General features: G+C 45.0%; 1 long non-coding RNA gene across 1 annotated transcript in view; it reads left to right on the top strand.

Annotated features, from left to right (window-relative positions):
• The window catches only part of LOC106732131 (uncharacterized), a 52,995-nt gene that overhangs the window by 8,520 nt on the left and 24,449 nt on the right, over positions 1 to 20,026 (top strand). Inside the window, exon 2 of the long non-coding RNA XR_012897293.1 lies at positions 1,744 to 1,926. This is a non-coding gene — a long non-coding RNA (uncharacterized LOC106732131). The remainder of the gene's footprint in view (positions 1 to 1,743; positions 1,927 to 20,026) is intronic.

The following is a 20,026-nucleotide window of genomic DNA, read 5'->3' as shown; positions in this document are numbered from 1 at the left end:
AAACACAAAATCATCATGGATAAAGTTTGCAAATGGCACAAAAGTTGGGGCAGTGGTAAATCATGAAGGGGACAAGCCACCAATTCAGAGAGATCTGGATAACATGGTAAACTTTGATAAATTTGAAAATTATCATTTTTTTAAATTCTTGGAAGGCAACCAATTCCCATGCAAAGATTTAGCTTTCTGCTGGGGGAAAAAAAAAGTGCAGTCAAAAAGTTCCTGATGAGCGCTAGGTATTATGGTCCAGAGATTTAGTATTCTTCTGCTGCTGCATGGAACACAATGGATAACGGACAACTGGATACTACACTGTGAAACCCAAACATGACCTTTGATGAAATTGTGAAGAAAGAACCATCACACTCAAAAAGAAATGCCACTATATGTCTGCAGAAAAAGACTTGCTTAATGAGAATTTGTTTTCAAAATGTGAATTTACATTCCCTGGAGCTCAGTCCTGTTTGTCATGAATTTTTATGGCTTTGTGCCGCTGGAGTCTAGTTGGGATGAAAATTTAATCCTCGGAATTTAGTTTTCTCTGAGGCAACTGGTGTTGCCCTTTAATGTTGGTGTTCTTGTTAATGATTCAATTTTCTCTGCACCAAACAGAATGGGCAGGAGAGTTTATTGCAGACTGGGGCTCACCTGCATATTAGAGACTATACCAAGGCAAGAGAGTCCAAGGTAATCAGAGCCAAAAATTGCCATCCGACAGAAGGACACCTTCAGGCATTTGGGGAAAACCGGAGCTCCTCTTTATTCAATTATTTGGTCATTTTTGGTTTTCTTACAATGTAGAAACATGAATTTCAACTTGCTGATCCCTTCAGTCATTCAAAACTGCCCCATCTCAGCAAATGATTACTTTCACTCAGCTAAACCAAAGGCCTCTTCTGCACTGAAATGTAGAACCATTTTCTTGTCATTTCTGTTTTTTTTCTGCTCTTTTTCTTATCTCAGCCCCTTCCCTCCCTGTCCTGACTTTCCAGTCCAGTGCTTAATGCAGAATCCATATCTCTTGGCATTTAATCATGAAGAGCCTGCTTTCATGTATTTGCATCACTATTTTGTTAGGTTAGCGCTAACAATTGCTTGCACTGTCTTTCCAGAATGCTTCCTTGTCCTTGTAGAGCCACAGTGGAGCATCTCAACACTGTGGCAGGGTGGGTTTGCGAAGCACAGAGTCCTTTGGAAAGCCCCATTCAAGCTACGATGAGACTCAGTGCCCTAGAAATGCCAGGACCTAATAAGCAAATGCGATCAGTTTTGCCGATAGCTGTCAGTTACTGTAAGCAAGAACGAACTCTCAGCACACGGCACGAGGGAGAGAAACAGACAGACGGGTCGGAGATAGAGACGAGGTGAAGGAGCCTTGATGAGAGACTCAGTCCGCAGTGAAGTTGACTTTGTTTTTTAATTGTCCCGGCTGGAGCGCAAACAAGAAAATGAAACAAAGGATAGACCCCCCCCCCCCAGCCTTCGCCTTTTCGATGTTGGGAGAAACCTCATCAAGGTTTCTTTTTTTTTCTTTTTCTTTCTTTGTGTGCAGCTCCTACGTACTTTTCCCTGCTCAGAGCCTTCCAAAGACTCCTTCATCCCTAGTCACACAGCATAAGGCATCCCACAAAATGGGCTTTATTAATGTCACACTGAAAAATGTCAGCTGTGTTTGTGAACCCACTTGACGTATTCAACTCTGTTCCCTGCATATTCAGCTACCAAATGATTGTTTGTGTGCAGGCCACTCGGAGGCAGCTGGAGAGCGAGGACAGGCCTCGTGTCAAAAGAGGATACGGCACATTGCAGAAGGTCAAAATTTGCCCCCTCCTCACTCCAAAAAGTGTTTTTTGGGTTCTTCATTTAATTATTCAGTACACAGATGGCACGGAGCGAGAAGGCCGAGAGGGCAGAAATTGAATACAGGTAACCTTTAATGCCAACAGAAATGTTTAATAAGGTTACATTAGGCCTTAAGGACTCCTCGACAGGATGTTAGCTTGGCCTTTTAATAATTTACATTGAAATTGCTTTGTAAGTAATTGTCTAGCATTAGACAGTTTACCCTGCAGTGTACGAAAATCTCAAGCCCCATATTAATGGGGGTGGGGGGAAAGGCAGAATGTGAGACTGAAATACCCGACAAGGAGCAATTCTTGTGAAAGGAGGTTCGGAGAGACCTACATTAATTTATTCAAGGAGACAAATAGATGCCCCCCCAGATGACACAGATTTATCTGAAGATGCCTGAGCAGCTTGGCATTAGAGAGGATCCTACAGCAAATGCCTGGACCTCAGCCTGCATTTGGATTCGAATGCCACTGTTGCTGTTGGCCCAAGAACCACAAAGAGACGTGGGATGGGGAAAAATGATGTAGACATGAACTCAGGCACCGGCACGAAAGCAGACCAAAAAATGGTTGCCACCTCTGGTAGAACACCTATGTTACAACCCCATTGGGGACCGTGGGTCTCAATAAATAGAGTTTCGGGAGGTGTGGGGCATAAGTTGCAGTGTGGTGCCTTGTGTCACTTTCTTCTTGACTGCCAAACCATGCCAAAGAAACTCCCAGTGCACTCAAGGCACTGGAATGGGACGAGACATCAGCTTGGACTTCAGTATCAGAGGGGTCGCCGTGTTAGTCTGGATCTGCAAAAGCGACAAGGAGTCCTGTAGCACCTTATAGACTAACAGATCTATTGGAGCATAAGCTTTCATGGGCACAGACAAAAAGCTTATGCTCTAATACATCTGTTAGCTTGGACTTTGTTGACGTTACTTGTAGCATGTGATTATTTTTGGCTAAGAAAAAGGGCTCATTTCACGGGTCCTTCATAGAATCACAGAACACTAGAACTGGAAGGACCTCGAGAAGTCATCGAGTCCAGTCCCCTGCCCTCATGGCAGGTCCAAGCACCATCTAGACCGTCCGTGACAGGCATCTGTCCAACCTGCTCTTAAATATCTCCAGTGATGGAGATTCCACAAACTCCCAAGGCAATTTAGTTCAGTTTAACCACCCTAACAGGTAGGAAGTTTTTCCTAATGTCCAACGTAAACCTCCCTTGCTGCAGTTTAAGCCAATTGCTTCTTGTCCTATCCTTCGAGGCCAAAGAGGCTCTTTCTTGTAGCACCCTTTTAGATACCTGAAAACTGCTATCATGTCCTCTCTCAGTCTTCTCTTTTCCAGACTAAGCAAGCTCAATTCCTTCAATCTTCCCTCATAGCCCATGTTTTCTACACCTTCAATCTTAAGTTTGAAGATTGTAAAACTGAGGTTCTATTGTGTTTTGATTAGAAAGGTAGAACATTTGTTTGTGACTTTTAAACCTCCCCCTTCTCCAACTGATTGGGGAGCTATGACAGATATTCTGACTCATGCTACACTGAACATACCACACTTAGACCTCGAGAGATGGTCTTCCAAAGCTCTATAATAAAATAAAATGGAGGGATGCTGACACTTTCCACGCAAAAAAATGCATCCAGTTGATAACTCAATTTCCGGGAACACAGTCTCTAAGGTGCCACAGGGCTATTCATTAACAAAAATATATATATAGCGTCATGAGCTTTCGTGGGCAAAATCCACTTTTTCAGATGAACTTGATCAAAAAGTAATTTCAATGGAATACATTAATGTAGCTCTAGCTGCAAGCACATGCACAAATGGATTATTTTTATTATATTTATTCACCAATGAAAACACTATGGGTGACAGCAAAGTGGCATTCTTGAACTGCTTTGACAGACTGAAGAGAGGCACATCTTAAAGTAAAACCCTTTCTATTTGGGGATTTTTTTGTTTAAAAAGTCCCCATTCCAAACTTCTCAATTGTTAATGGAAATGTTTAGACTCACATTTGCTTTTGGTTAAAGGTAAAGGATACTTACTTGCCCCCAGGATTTGAGTAAACACTCAACTTGCTTTATAAACTGTGTCAATTAGCTAGCTAGAAACTATTAGACAACACAGCAGCATTGCTATGCCATCCAAAATCGATACGGATCGATACAGCAAAATCAATTCTGCTTCACAAAGAGGCTGAATGTCCTTTGCACATATAAGTGTGTGGGTTTTGCATGACATTTGTTACCGCTCCACCTCATCCTAGGGGGTGTGTGGCACTGGTGGCAATCCCAACATTTGCCAGCGTCCGTCAGTCCGTGGAACATACCAAGTGTGGTGACGTGGGAATGTGGATCTGAATTCTATGCTTCTCCTCCAGGGACCTGAAAGCAAGATGTGCATGTGTCTTTGTTTCCAGCTACACTATTACAAGAGCTAAGCTAAAGCAAACATTGAACTGCTGTGGAGTCAATGGAAAAATATCTTCTCCGCAAGGTGCCACTCAGTGTTCGATAGCAACTAGCCATTGGTGGATCTGTCCTCCATGAACATATTTAATAAAAGAAATTCCCAGCTAGCCACAGGTATGTATGGCAACAACACTGGTAATTTCGTTCTTTTCTCAGTGCATAAGGAAATGACATCATTGCTTTACCTGCTAGAAAGGTCATTTGCTAGTCAAAGACCTTGCGCCCACCGAGAGAAAAATGTTGAGCTCTCTCTTTGAAAGTGTGATTCAACTCTGAAGAGTGACTGAAAAAGAATGACACTTTCAAGGGACCTGCTTCGTGAGCCTTCAGAAGTCAAGTTGCTCATTTTGATGACAAAAATTATCTGGTTAGCACTGCTGAGCCAGCACAGATACAGGAGAGGGATTTGGAGTTTATGCAGTGTCAAAAACCCTCAGCAACAAAGCTAAGTAATTTCCAGTGGAAGAGAGACATTCTGTGCCCAGTTAGCCCTGGCAAATAAAGATTTTGGCCCTGCAGAATCTGTAATACAGATGCATAAATCTTAGAATCATAGAACACTCAAACTGGAAGGGACTTCAAGAGGCATCAAGTCCAGTCCCCTGCCTGCAAGGCAGGACCAAGCTCCAGCTAGACCATCTTTGATAGATGCCTGTCCAACCTACTTTTAAAGATCTCCAGTGATGGAGATTCCACAACCTCCCTAGGCAACTTATTCCAGTGTTTAACCACCCTGACAGGTAGGAAGTTTCCTATTATCCAACCAAAACCTCCCTTGCTGCAGTTTAAGCCCATTGCCCCAATTAACCCTTGTTGCCCATTTCTGTATCACAGTTACACATTGAGAACATAAGAACAGCCAGACTGGGTCAGACCAAAGGTATATCTAGCCCAGTATCCTGTCTTCCAACAGTAGCCAGTGCCAAGTACCCCAGTAGGAATGAACAGAAAAGGGAATTATCAAGTGATCCATACCCATTCACTCATTGCTAGATTCTGGCAAACAGAGGCTAGGGACACCAATCCTGACAATCTAGGCTAACAGCCATTGGTGGACTTCTCCCTCATGAATTTATCTAGTTCTTTTAAAAAGCCCTATTATAGTCTTGGCCTTCACAATATCCTCTGGCAAGGAGTTCCACCAGTTAATTCCATGTTGTGTGAAAAAATACTTCCTTTTCTTTGTTTTAAACCTGCTGCCCACTAATTTCATTTGGTGATTCTTAGGTCTTGTGTTATGGGAAGGAGTAAATAGCACTTCCTTATTTACTTCTGCCATACTAGTCACGATTGTATAGATCTCTATCATATCCCCCTTAGATGTCTCTCTTCCAAGCTGAAAAGTCCCAGTCTTATTAATCTCTTCTTACACAGAAGCCTTTCCTACTGCTAATGATTATTGTTGCCTTTTTCTAAACTTTTTCCAATTCCAATATGTCTTTTTTGAGATGGGGTGATGGCATGTGCCTGTAATATTCAAGATGTGCGCGCCATGGATTTATACAGAGGCAATGTGACATTTTCTGTTTTATTCTCTATCCATTTCTTAATGATTCCCAAGATTCTGTTGGCTTGTTTTGACTGCCGCTGCACCAAGTGGATGTTTTCAAGAAATACCCAGAATGACTCCAAGATCTCTCGAGTGGCAACAGCTAATTTAGACCCACTATCATATGACATAAACAATGGGGATTATGGTTTCCAATATGCATTACTTTGCATTTATCAGCATTGAATTCCATCTGCCATTTGGTTTCCCAGTCACACTGGGTACATCTACACTGCACTGCAATTTCGAGATACCAGAGGTATCCCCAAATAGGTAACCCACATCTACACAAGCTGCCCATTATTTCAAAATATTTTTCGAAATAACGGGTGCATTATTTCAGCATCCCAATAACCTTCGTTCCATTAGGGTTAAGGGATGTCTCAAAATAGCGCGTTATTTCAAAATTTGGCATGGTGTAGATGCACCAAATTTCAAAATAAACTATTTTGAAATAGATTTGAAATTTGATATGTACATTTGCATAGCACCAATTGCGCATCTTACTTCGAGTTTAGGGTGCTGTGTAGATGCACCCTCAGTTTAATCCAATCCTTTTGTAGCTCATTACATTCAGTGTGGGACTGTAGCATTAGTTTCTGCTATTTCAAATTCTTCTATTTTTCTTCCCCTGATAAAATATGTAAAGTGATAATACTTTTGCTCTCCATCTTCTGCTGCCTGTGATACCATTCCATTCCTTAGGTCAGCTTTTCGGCTGTACAATTGTTGTCTGAAAAGAATTATACAGTGCCTCCAACAGACGGCAGGTCAGCCAGCTGGATATAAATAATATATTGCAATATTGTCTATCAAACGATGCAGAATGACTCACTGAGAACCAACACAAGGAGGATACATTTTCCCATGGAGACGTTTAACCAGATAAAGGCTTCAAAACCACAGTGGGACACATTCTGCTCTCTGTTATATCAGTGCAAATCCAGACTCCCTCCACTGAAGTCACGGTGTTGCAGCAATGAGCTGAGGTTGTGACCTTGTCTCTGTCACTAGCTGCTCTGCACGTTTTTTAAAAAACATCTGTCTCGGCAATCTACTGAGCACAGAAGTGGTGCTTTGTCCTGGACCGTACATTCCAAATGGTCCGAGAATGTCTAGTTTTGTGTGAAGTTTGTTGTTTTAGAATTGGAGTCTAAAGAACGTAAGAGCGACCACACTGGGACAGACCGAAGATCAGTCTAGCCCAGGGTCCTGTCTGTTGACAGTGGTCAGTGCCGGGTACCCCAGAAAGAATGAACAGAACAGGGAATCATCAAATGATCCATCCCCTGAAATCCATTCCCAGCCTCTGACAAACAGAGGCCAGGGACACCATTTCTGCCCATCCTGGCTAATTACCATTGATGGGCTTTTCCTCCATGAATCTATCTAGTTTTTTTTTGTTTAACCCAGTTATAAGCATAGACTTCACAACATCCTCTAGGAAGGAGTTCCACAGGTTGGAGAGTTTATGCAATGTTTCACTGCAAGCCTCCATAACTTAACAGGGAGGTCATTTTGCTAGTTGGTACCGTGTCTGTCCAAACAGAAGAGATGAGTCTCCTCGATCCCGTGCTGTCCTCTGCTAGCCTCTGCTAGAGAGGCAGCATGGTCCAGGGTTAAATCTTCTCAGCTGGAAACCAGGACACTTGCATTCTGTTCCCACTGACCTGCTATGTGAATATGGGCATGTCTCTTTCCCTTTTTGTTTGTCTTTTTAGATCAGGGCTATTCAACTTTGGAAGCCCCGGTGCTACAGTGATACTCACAGCACATGCCAAGGACCGCAACTTAAGTGTGGTTGTATATACATGCAAATATATGCAAATAGTTTATTTCACACTGTTGGCCATGAATACAAAGATTAAGGCAAGACTACACAACACGCAGGCCCCATTTAAGTCAATTCTGCTGATATTAATACAATGCAATATTTACTTGATTTCCACCCATATGACAGCACTCTTAGGGTATGTCTAGACTACCTGGCTCCATCGATGGACCCATGTAGATGAGTTTACTAGACATAGGAAAATGAAGCAGCAATTTAAATAATCGCCGCTTCATTTACATCAAAATGGCCACCATGCTGTGCCGATCAGCTGTTTGGCGGCACAGCAGGTCAGTCTGGACACGCCACGGTTGACAACGGACGCCTTTGTCGACCACTCCGTTATGTCTTGTGGAATGAGGTTTACCGGAGTGGTCGACAAAGGCTTCCATTGTCGACCACGGAGCGTCCAGACTGCCCCGTTGTGCCACCAAACAGCTAATCGGCACAGTGTGGTGGCCATTTTGATGTAAATGAAGCGGCGATTACTTAAATCGCCGCTTCATTTTCCTATGTCTAGTAAACTCATCTATTGATGGAGCCATGTAGTCTAGCCATTCCCTCAATGAGCAATGACAGACCAGGAATTTAACTACTAAAATGCATAGCAACAGAAGACCATTATACTGACTGCTTTTTGTTTTGGCTCCCACCTACGGGCGATGTGTTCAGCCCCACGTAAACCCAAACTACACTATGGGCCACGAACAAACAGGCCACGGGCTGCATGTGGCCCATGGGCTGCAGGTAGAGTAGCCCCGCTTTAGACTATAATAGATATACGGCAGGGATCCTCTCTAACAAATAGGTTGTTACAAGGAGGAGGAAGAAAACTTGTTCTTAGCTCCAGGCCTGTGTCTACACTGGCACGATCTTGTGCCAAAGTCGCCGCTCTTGCAGAAAAACTTGCTTCCTGTCTACACTGGCCATGTGTTCTTCTGCAAGTAAACTGACGTTTTAATGTATAAAATCAGGGCTTCTTGCACAAGAACTATGATGCTCCCGCTCAGGGATAAGCCCTCTTGCGCAACTGTTCTTGCGCAAGAGGCCAGTGTAGACAGGCAACATGAATTTCTTGCGCAAGAAAGCCCTATGGTTAAAATGGCCATCGGAGCTTTCTTGCGCAAGAGAGCGTCTACACTGGCACGGATGCTCTTGCGCAAAAGCACATGTCAGTGTAGATGCTCTCTTGTGGAAGAGTTTTTGCAGAAGAACTCTTCCGCAAAAGAGTTCTTGCGCAAGAAGCTGCCAGTGTAGACGCAGAGTGTAGGACAAGAAGCAATGGGCTTAAATTGCAGCAAGGGAAGTTTAGGTTGGACATTAGGAAAAACTTGCAGTCAGGGTGATTAAGCTCTGGAATAAATTGCCTGTGGAAGTCGTGGAATCTCTGTCACTGGAGGTTTTTTAACTGCCGGTTAGACGCACTCCTGTCAGGGATGGTCTGGGTAACACCTCTCAAGGTTCTTTTCCGTCCAGTGATTCTATGAACCATATGTGCGTATGGAAAATGTAGGACAACGGGACCCTGGTCTTAGATAGATCACTGCTGTCTACCTTCATCTTCAGGTTGTGGATTCCCATCCTGCTCTGCAATTTTTTTACAGCTTTACATGGCAGCAATCCCAGTGCTGAGCGGGGGGGCACTTCCATTCCCAGCAGCATTGCGATGTGCCCAAACACCCACTCGGTGCTGGGCTGAGCCTGCGCTAAACTAATTTGACTTGTGACACAGTCAAAGCTAGCACAGTGAAGAGCCGTGCCCCCTCGCTCCTCTCCACGGCACTTACCGATGAAATGAACTCGGAACTGGCTCCCATAAAAATAATTGCGTGCAGCTGCTATGAACTGATTTTAAAATGAAATCATAAATTGTCCTGTAATTGAAATTTAATTGTGGTCAATTCCAGAGGCACTCCAGGTATTCGTTGTTCAAAGAAAGCTGGTTGGAATGCGAGACTCTATCAATACTCACTTTAAAGACTTCACCATTTACATAACATTTCTCCCCAGGCATTGTAGAAAAGTTTGCCAAGAGAGAAAACTTGTTCGGGCTAATAGACCAAAACAATATTTTCCCTTAGCAGTGTCATGGGGCTGTTTTTTATCCTAGCTCCTCTATTCCCCCAAGGGGTCTTTTGCCATCAATTTTTTGATTCTGTTATGTGAAAGGAGACATTCAGTTAGTTGCTGATCTTGGTTTAAACAAAAGTGTTTTATAATATTGCGCACCTCCCCGCGTAGCTCAGGAGCAAAGTGCCTCATGTTACTCCCTGCCCATGGCCGAGCCACATGAAGAGGAAAAATCTACGAACACCATTGCTAGCGCCTTTGGCTTAAGTGATTGTCCTCAGGTGCTATTGATCTGAGGTTCAATCCCCACTCATGACCCTACAACTCATTGCAACGTGGTGGCTCCTACCATGAATATAGCGAGGCCACGTCTATACTTACTGCAGATTGATGCTCTGGAGCTCTATCTTCTGGCATTCGATTTAACCAGTCTAGTTAGGACCCACTAAAGTGAACACTGAGGGCTCCACCATCTGCGCTGGAACGCCTACTCCTCGCGAGGAGTAAGGCAAGTCGATGGGAGCATTTCTCCCACTGTGGGGTCAGCGTGAAAGTTCGACTCAAGGAATGCAATTAACGTAGCTGACGTTGCGTATCTTGATTCAAACGCATCCCTTAGTGCAGACTCCGGCCTTAGATGGTTGCGCAAGGATCAACACTGGGCATTTTTGTAACTGCTGAGAGGCAGCATAAACCCTTTGCAGACTATATACTGAGATCACAAATGCAATGCAGCCGGCTCAGGGCGGCACTGCGGCTCTGGTTTAATAGCACACAGTGGAGAGCACACAGCAATTCAGGTAAAAGAAACGTGGAAGAATTCTGTGTCAGTTGAAACTGCCAGCGGTCATTTGACAGGGACAAAGTAGAAGTTCTTCCCTTCTTGATAGTTTCAGTGAGTCACATGGTGCTCATGTAACATGCCCTACACTAGCGATGGGCAACTGAGGCACCCTCCCTCATCTCCGTGGGCCACAAGATTGTTGTAACCCAGACGGTCTCCCAGGACAGGGTAGTTTTGCTCACTGTACTCGCCTACTTAGAATTTCAGGATGTGCTGATCAAACCATCGCTGCACTGGGATTGGCTCTGATAGTCAGTACTGTGCACAATCAGCACGCGCCTCACATCACCTGCCCTGGCTTTACCTGCAGGTCACTTTTGTAACACTGGTCGGGAAAAAACAACCACCTTGTGGCTGGAAACCAGTGGAATCTGGCAACCTTGCGCATACGCTACGGTAAACAAAATGTCTCGTGGGCCACACAGAATCCTGATGGGCCGTATTCAGCCCATGGGCCGCAGGATTCCCTCCACTGAGCTATTAAACATTGCTGCTCCATGGCGTGTACAGCCTGTCGCCTCAAACAGCACTTTGCAAGGACGACTTTCTTCAGTGAAAATGGGCAGCGGTGTAGCTATTCAATGGATTCCCTCAGTGCTGCCAGGACACTTCTTCTTTGTTCCGAGTGTCCGCAGAGAATATGTAGAGAATAGAAGACTTTCCCATCTACGTGAGTAATGTTACTTGCAAGGAAGAGTTCCCACTTTGTGGGACTTTATTGCTTTGTTTGAGTTGCTTCTTGTGGGGTTCATCAGAGTGAAGTCTGCAGATAGTCTGGCACCCTCTGGACCTGACTAGTACTCAACCAGAGAATTTGATGAACCACAATATGGTCTAGCAGCATTACTAACACTTCCACTGCTTGCTGGGCTCTGAGTTGTTACTTAGGGGCAAATTAGAATAAAAGAACATAAGAACAGCCATGCTGGATCAGACCAAAGGTCCATCTATCCCAGTGTCCTGTCTTCCAACAGTGGTCAGAACCAGATACCCCAGAGGGAGGAAACAAAACAGGGAATCATCAAGTGATCCCTCCCCTGTCACCCATATCCAGCCCCGGACAAACAGAGGCTAGGGACACCATGCCTCCTCATTTTGACTAATAAGTAACCTCCCTACATTTATTTAGTTCTTTTTTGAACTCTGTGAAAGTCTTGGTCTTCATAACATCCTCTGGCAAGGAGTTCCACAAGTTGACTGTGCTGCGGGAAGAAAAACTTCCTTTTGTTTGTTATAAACCTGCTACCTATTAAATAGCTAAATAATAGCTCAGAACACTGAGAGCCAGGACTGGTGGCTGTAAACAAAACTTTACTGGACTGTCGGAAACTTGGCTACACCCATGAAAAATGGAAATCCGGTTAATTAAAATCATGCCTGTCATGATCATGAGGGTTAGCCAGCAGCCTGGTGACTAACAGGTTAAATATGTCCCTTACCTAAGCCAGGTGGCAGGCAGCCAATAGAAATGTAGGTAGAAATTTCAAACTGGGACAAAAGAATGTTTGGGTTTTTCCCTTCTTTGTCCCTGGATAGTTTTCTCCAGCTATTGAAGGGGACAGGATGTCTCTCTTTAAGAAAATACTCTTCACAGTCTATAAGTAGTATCAAGTTTAGATACAACCATTAGGTTTTATTGTTTTATGGTTTGGGAAATGGGATCTGGTCTGTGCATTTAAAAATGTGTTTTGCTTTCGTTTGTAACTAAGTTCCTGGCCCATGGTAAATTTCTCCTCCATAAGTATATTATTTTGTCACTGTTCCATCTAGTCATTATGCTTGCAACAGGAATATTGTGGGGATAATACAAGTTCTTTCTCTTTCCTTTTTATTAACCTGGGATTGGTTAATTGTTGTGTCCTGGTTTGTACTTTAGGGGTGAGATTTCCCAAGTAGTCTCTCCCTTGTTGCTTTATTAATATTTGGGTGGTGGCAGCAGCATGTTATTCCCAAAATCTAGGATGTTAAGATTTTGGGGGGAAGTTTTATACCAAAGCCTGGTAGATAAGGCTTTGGGGTACTTTTGCTGGCCCCCACTTCTGCATTTATCGTGCCAGAGTGGGGAAGGAGCCATTACAATGCCAAACCACAGATCATAGAATCATAGAATACTAGGACTAGAAGGGACCTCGAGAGGTCATCGAGTCCAGTCCTCTGCCCTCTTGGCAGGACCAAGCACCATCTAGACCATCCCTGATAGACATTTATCTAACCTACTCTTAAATATCTCTAGAGATGGAGATTCCACAACCTCCCTGGGCAATTTATTTCAGTGTTTGACCCCCCTGACAGTTAGGAACTTTTTCCTAATGTCCAACCTAAACCTCCCTTGCTACAGTTTAAGACCATTACTTCTTGTACTAGCCTCAGAGGCCAAGATGAACAAGTTTTCTTTCTCCTCCTTATGACACCCTTTTAGTTACCTGAAAACTGCTCTCATGTCCCCCCTCAATCTTTTCTTTTCCAAACTAAACAAGCCCAATTCTTTCAGCCTTCCTTCACAGGTCATGTTCTCTAGACCTTTCTCCATTCTTGTTGCTCTTCTCTGGACCCTCACCAATTTCTGGATGTTGCTGGACCAGACAGTGCCGGACTAGAGAGGTTCAGTCTGTAATTGTGTGCACACACCTGGCTAGCACACAAATATTAATTCACAATAAACCCAGGATACTTTACATTCCGATGAGCTGTAACAAGCAAATAGGGAAGCGAATGAAAAAGCAACAAGAGTGAGTTTAAAACACACTTTTGCACTAGTTTCAGGTCATTTCCTCAGACAATTTGTTCCTGCAGCATATGTTTATTTACATTTCCAAGTGCCGTGGCTCCCAGCAGATTTGAACCATTTTTTCCAATTAGGAATGTCAGTCGTAGTTCATTACACTGTAAAGTAACTTGACTATAATGTACGGTATGGTTTTGTATAATTAACTTATTACATAGACTTCTTAGGAGAGACTCGACAAGGCAAACAAAGATTAATCTCAGCTCGGAAATCTTTCTATTATGGCGGCACGGATGTCATTGACAGGACCCATGGTGAGAATCTCGGGCTGTCATCTCTTTTGGGGATGAATTTGCCTTCGGTGATGGGTATTTGCTGACACTCCGCCGGCTGATGTGCGAGAGTCCTATAGGGACGTCAATGAACACAGCATAAGGACTCTGGCGGAGGAGGCATTTAACCACACAGGAAGAGACTAGAACACTAACACCAGACAGGAACCCTCAGATTAATGCAAGGCACTAATATGCTTAATAAAGTAATAACAACAAATTGCATTTGTATAATGCCACCTACGCAAGTAGCACACATCACTCAGCAGAGTACCTCCTCAGACACAGAGTCCTGGGAGCACATCATCCTGTCTTTTCTCTCCACTGAATTTCTATACCATTTCAAATCAAATTTAGGCTTGCACAGTTCTTTTTAAAGGGCTCCCAGGCCTGGGCCCAGGATATCTAACAGAGCCCAGGGGGGAAGACCTAAGTTGACAGCTTTGCTCCTCCAGCAGACAATGGTCCCTCCAATTTTTTCCACCGATGGGTGGAATAATGTTTTTATGTGCACCGAGGCATGTGTGAATGTGCACCACCAGCAGAAGCAAAAAACCAAGCTGTGGGTGCTCTGCTGATCAGCATTAAAATCTCTGAGCAGCAGCGCAAGCACCCAGCTTACAGGGAATCCGGCCAGCAGCATGGAATTCTCTACAGTAAGGTAAAGCTTGCCTGTATGGAGAGAGAGAGACGTCCTTCTCGGATGGCCTGAGACTACAGAATGAACTGCCCCCCAACTAAGAGACTGGCCCAAACCTGCCCCTTCCACCCAAGTGTGAGGTGTGTGTCGTGGACCTTGCCTTCTCCACGACAAACAGAGCAACAAGTGTATGTACGCCCCTGCAAGATGCACCACCGCCTAAACCTCTCCCCCAGCGGGGAGGATGAGAGCACAAACACCATGTGCCAGAGCTGTAGTGGCTTTGCTTAGTGCGTGGCTGGAAGGCGCTTGGAGACTGTGGAGATGAGTGTGGCACAAGCCCCCAGACAGAAAAGAATCGAATGAATTTCACCGTCGGCCTCCTGCGTGGGCCTGTGGACTTGCTTGTCTTGAAATGGCCGAATAAAACCAAACACACAGCACAAAGGGCTGTGAAGAGCAAAGCTGAGCTCCTTCAAGGACCCTTTGCAATCCTCCACCATGAGATTCCAGGCACCATGTAGACTATCCCTGAGGGGTGTCTGTCTAACCTGCTCCTCAATATCTCCAGTGAGGGAGATTCCACAACCTCCCTAGGCAACTTATTCCAGTGTTTAACCCCCCTGACGGGTGGGAAGTTTTCCCTAAGGCCCAACCTAAGCCGCCCTTGCTGCACTTTAAGCCCATTGCTTCTTGTCCTATCCTCAGAGGCCAAGAACAATTAGTCTCCCTCCTCCTGAAAACACCCTTTTCGTTACTTGACACTGCAGCACCATTGTGTGGCTGGTTTTCCTTGGCCTCTTGTCTATCGAGCAGCTACAAGGCTCACAGGATGTGTGCTATCAAATGGAGACCATCAAATGGAAATAGTACTGATCTTTGGGGTAGCACCACGCTCAGTCGTGGGTGCTCAGGGACAACCCCAGAATTCTCAGGGTGAGCAGTAAAATTGCTGCCATCCACGGAATCTTGGCTTAGAGTCGGATTTGGATACCGGGACATGAAAGGCGGGTGGGTGACTGTCAGCCATCTCTTCCCTGCCTTGTTTCTGCAAGATCATTTTTTGGTTATTGCAGAAGAGTACCACAGGCAAGACACTAAACAAGCAGCTTGTTGCTACAGCGGGGAAAAACTCCCGTCGCCTTTCAGACCTACCCGCAATCAATGAAGAGAACGTGAAAGAAATGAAAACTCTGTCCAGGTAAATGTAACGTGAACATGCCCAAGGGACTGGGGAGAATAGGAAATACTGGAGGGTTTGATATCTCAGGGTCAAGATAGGGGCTCAAACCCTCCATTCATTCCTTTGGAGCTGCACCGATTCACACGGGCCGGGAACTGGCAATAGTGCTTTAATCCTTAAGCCAGCGGTCTCCAACCTTTTCAAGCACAAGATCATTTTTTGAATTTAAGTCAGTCCAAAATCAACCTCAAACCCAAATGCCCCTGCCCTTCCCCTTCTCCAAGGCCCTGCCCCTTTGTGCCAAGGCCCCACCCTCCTTATTCTGTGATGATGTGGTGCAGGGGAGGGTGACAGAGTGACATTAGTGCCCCTGCCTCTGTCTCCTCCACACTGCACAACAAGCAGGAGGCTCCCAGAGAACAGCTCAGAGGTTCTGGGCAGGAGCAGCAGGGCAGCAGGGAGAGGGGCAGTTGAAGTGCCAGCACTTGACAGCCTCCCAGCCAAACCAGTCAAGCTCGCCTGTCAGAGGATCCTAGATCTGCCGGTAGATCCCGATCGACAGGTTGGTGACCGCTGCCTTCAGCGTATATTTAAATGAAGCCGTTAGAGACGGGTCCAATCCAAACATCGCAGGACTTTAGGAGGGTCCCGTCTGGCTCGGGAGCTCCATTTTGCAGCTTGCTGTATTGACATCAGCACTCCGCACACTTGGGCAGGAGTTGAGAAACCAGACGAGGTTCTGAATTTTGCAGCTGGAGGATGGTTTGAAGGCAGCCGCCAACCAACAAGAAACCAGCCAAACTGGGCATCATTTAAGAGCATTCCCTCCCGCGACATTTTGCCTTGTTTCTCTATCTGGGTGGGATCCGGAGAAGGGGGGATGTGCAGCATGGGGCAGAGCTAGTTTAGTGAATCTTGGAAAGGCACGTCCCTATGCTAAAGTGGGATTTAAGCCGGGCTTACATCCCTATAGGGTATTTTTCTCGAGCCCCTTAATCCCTCTGCCCGCCAGTTGCTATAAAAGCTCCTGGGGCTTGAAAATATTTACCAGAGCTCCGCTTAGGACGGCTGCGGTTGAATTTGAGCCTCAGATTTAAGTGAAGCATACATCTTCTGTCGACTCTCTGTACACAGCTAAATATTGCCCTAGGAGAGCAAATAAGTCATGCCGATGTCACTGGTAAGCAAAGTGCAGAAATGATTATTAGGAAGACATGGCAGAGTCTCCGAATCCAGATCGCCATAAAACACAGAGCTTATGACACAGGTTTCCCTCAGCACGCCATTTCTCTTTTCCTCTTGAGCTAGAAAAACGCCAACTCTTTCTTACGTTGGCTTTTGGTTCCATCCAACATTTCTTCTTTCCCTACAATCTGCGAGCCCCTCCTTAGTTTTGTAATGCAAATCCCTTTCCACTCAGAAACAACCACAGGCTCTCAGCTGTCACTCACTCGCTCAGGTCCGGGAGCTGGCAGCCGTCTCTTCTCTGTGAAGTGACAGGGCAATCTATAATTCAAAGGTTGATGGGATTAATTGCATTTTTGCGAGCTGGCAGATCTCCCACATGAAGGGGCATTTTTCTTCAGCACTGGGTGCTGGGTGAAAATTTTTTCCTTCAGCTGCCCAGCTAATGGGATTGCTGATGTGCTAAAAAGTTTGGACAACGAGTCTGCAGCAATTGGTGTCTCCGGACAGCCGTCTAGAAATTGCTCAGGCTGGGCAGGTATTGGTCTCTTCTTGTTATTGACTGACAGGAGGCCATCAGGCTGTTGTTCTCGGCCTCTCTCAGGGCCACTTGGTCAGGCAAACCTTTATAAATCATCAGTGAGAAACGGGTTATTCTGCCTCTCGGATGGGATGAAACTGAGCTCAGTGCAGACTAATCCGGCTCATAGTGGAGAATGGGAGCTTTGGATGAGCTCTCTGGACTGTGCTCCGGACTTAGAGGCACTTGAGACTTGAATGGCTGAGTTAATCAGCCAGGCATGGACACACGGCTCATGAGGAAGGACAGCTCATCATGCATTCTACACGGCAAGACACGGAAGAGGTGAACTGGAGCAGCAGGTTGGTTAGTGGTGACAAAGGGGACTGGGAGTCCAGACTGCTGCATTGTACCTCCAGTTCACCACTAACTTCTTGTGGGATTAGAATCATAGAATCATAGAATAATAGGACTGGAAGGGACCTCGAGAGGTCATCGAGTCCAGCCCCCCGCCCTCAAGGCAGGACCAAGCTCCGTCTACACCATCCCTGACAGATGTCTATCTAACCTGTTCTTAAATATCTCCAGAGAGGGAGATTCCACCACCTCCCTTGGCAATTTATTCCAATATTTGACCACCCTGACAGTTAGGAATTTTTTCCTAATGTCCAATCTAAACCTCCCCTGCTGCACTTTAAGCCCATTACTCCTTGTCCTGTCCTCAGAAACCAAGAGGAACAAATTTTCTCCTTCCTCCTTGTGACACCCTCTTAGATATTTGAAAACCGCTATCATGTCCCCCCTTAATCTTCTTTTTTCCAAACTAAACAAGCCCAGTTCATGAAGCCTGGCTTCATAGGTCATGTTCTCTAGACCTTTAATCATTCTTGTCGCTCTTCTCTGTACCCTTTCCAATTTCTCCACATCTTTCTTGAAATGTGGCGCCCAGAACTGGACACAGTACTCCAGCTGAGGCCTAACTAGTGCAGAGTAGAGCAGCAGAATGACTTCACGAGTTTTGCTTACAACACACCTGTTGATACAACCTAGAATCATATTTGCTTTTTTTGCAACAGCATCACACTGTTGACTCATATTCAACTTGTGGTCCACTATGACCCCTAGATCTCTTTCCGCCATGCTCCTTCCTATACAGTCGCTTCCCATCTTGTATGTATGGAACTGATTGTTCCTTCCTAAGTGGAGCACTTTGCATTTCTCTTTATTAAACTTCATCCTGTTTACCTCTGACCATTTCTCTAACTTGCTAAGGTCATTTTGAATTATGTCCCTATCCTCCAAAGAAGTTGCAACCCCATCCAGTTTGGTATCATCTGCAAACTTAATAAGTGTACTCTCTATCCCAATATCTACATCATTGATGGAGATATTGAACAGTACGGGTCCCAAAACAGACACCATTCCTACCCATCCTGGCTCATAAGTACTGATGGACCTAACCTCCACTAGTCTATCCAGTTCTTTTTTGAACCCTGATAAAGTCCTGGTCTTCACAATGTCCTCTGGCAAGGAGTTCTACAGGTTAACTGTGTGCCACGTGAAGAAAAACTTCCTTTAGTTTGTTTTAAACCTGCTACCTATTAGTTTCATTTGGTAATCTCTAGTTCTTATGTTATGGAAAAAGTAAATAACTTCCTTGTTCACTTTCTCCTTACCTGTCATCAAAGTTCCATGTGCAGAATAAATGCCATATGCACTAAGGCATGTGCAGATGTGCACCACTAATAGATACACATACTGGCAATTGTGGGCAGCTGTGGGTGCTCTGCCAATCAGCTGAGTGGCAGCTGCCTCTGTCATGCGTGGCCACCCAAGCGCTCAGCTTAGAGGGAACACTGCCTGTCATGATTTTATAGATCTCTATCATATCTTAGTCCCCTATTTTCTAAAGTGAAAAGTCCCAATCTTCTTAATCTCTCTTCACACGGCAGCCCTTCCAAATTCCTGTTGGTTTTGTCAAATCGTATCTGAATTGGTCAGCCCATCAGTGGGTTTTTTACATAAAAGGCTGAATCATGGGAGGCGTTTCCTTCTTCAAATTATACAGAAATCCAGGGGGTACCAATTCAGCTCGAAGAGAAGCACACGTAGTTCTTTGGAAATCTCTGCATTTGCACCACTGCTGAATATGCCCTATGGCATTTCAGCAGCAGCCGAAGAAATCTCAGCCAGCAGAGTAAAGTGCAGGGAAGAATAAATCTGAGCGGGAACAAGGAAGGTAGGAGAAGACCTTTAAACATTTCCATTTCCTAGAATTTACGGCCTTCTGTTCAAACTGGCAATCATCTCGCACGCAGCAGAAGTCATTACAACATCTGCCTCGTCTAAACTGGTGCTTGTTTACATGTTAATGCCCAGCCTGGTGCAGCTTTACGAGTCTCTCGAGAGTTTAACAAACAGGTTGAAGGCTCCTGCATCAGCTACTGCACTGACACACCGCAAATGTTGACCTGCTGAAGCTCGCTGAGGAAGGATCGGCCAGTGGAAATCAGACATTTCAGTAGCTCCTAAGTGTTCCTAAGCAGACAATTCTCAACGTGGCCAATGAGTTCTTCTTTCTCCCTCCCAATCTTTGATGAGTTGTTGCTATTGTAGCATTCTAGGATCTGAGAACCACTGAATTGCAAGTAGGAATAAGAGATCCTCCGGAAAAGGGCTTTATTCCGGAGGATCGCGCCAGTCTAGACGCTCTTTTCTGGCTTTTCCCCAAGCCGGAAAAAAAGCGGCGGCCATGTTTATTTAAATCCCGCGGGGGATATTTAAATCCCCCGTGGATTTCCCTATTCCAAAGTTCAAAATTAGCAT

The sequence above is a fragment of the Pelodiscus sinensis genome, chromosome 23 (genome assembly GCF_049634645.1).
Source record: "Pelodiscus sinensis isolate JC-2024 chromosome 23, ASM4963464v1, whole genome shotgun sequence".
Classification (NCBI taxonomy): domain Eukaryota; kingdom Metazoa; phylum Chordata; order Testudines; family Trionychidae; genus Pelodiscus; species Pelodiscus sinensis.
This window is presented reverse-complemented; position numbering and strand designations above follow the sequence as displayed.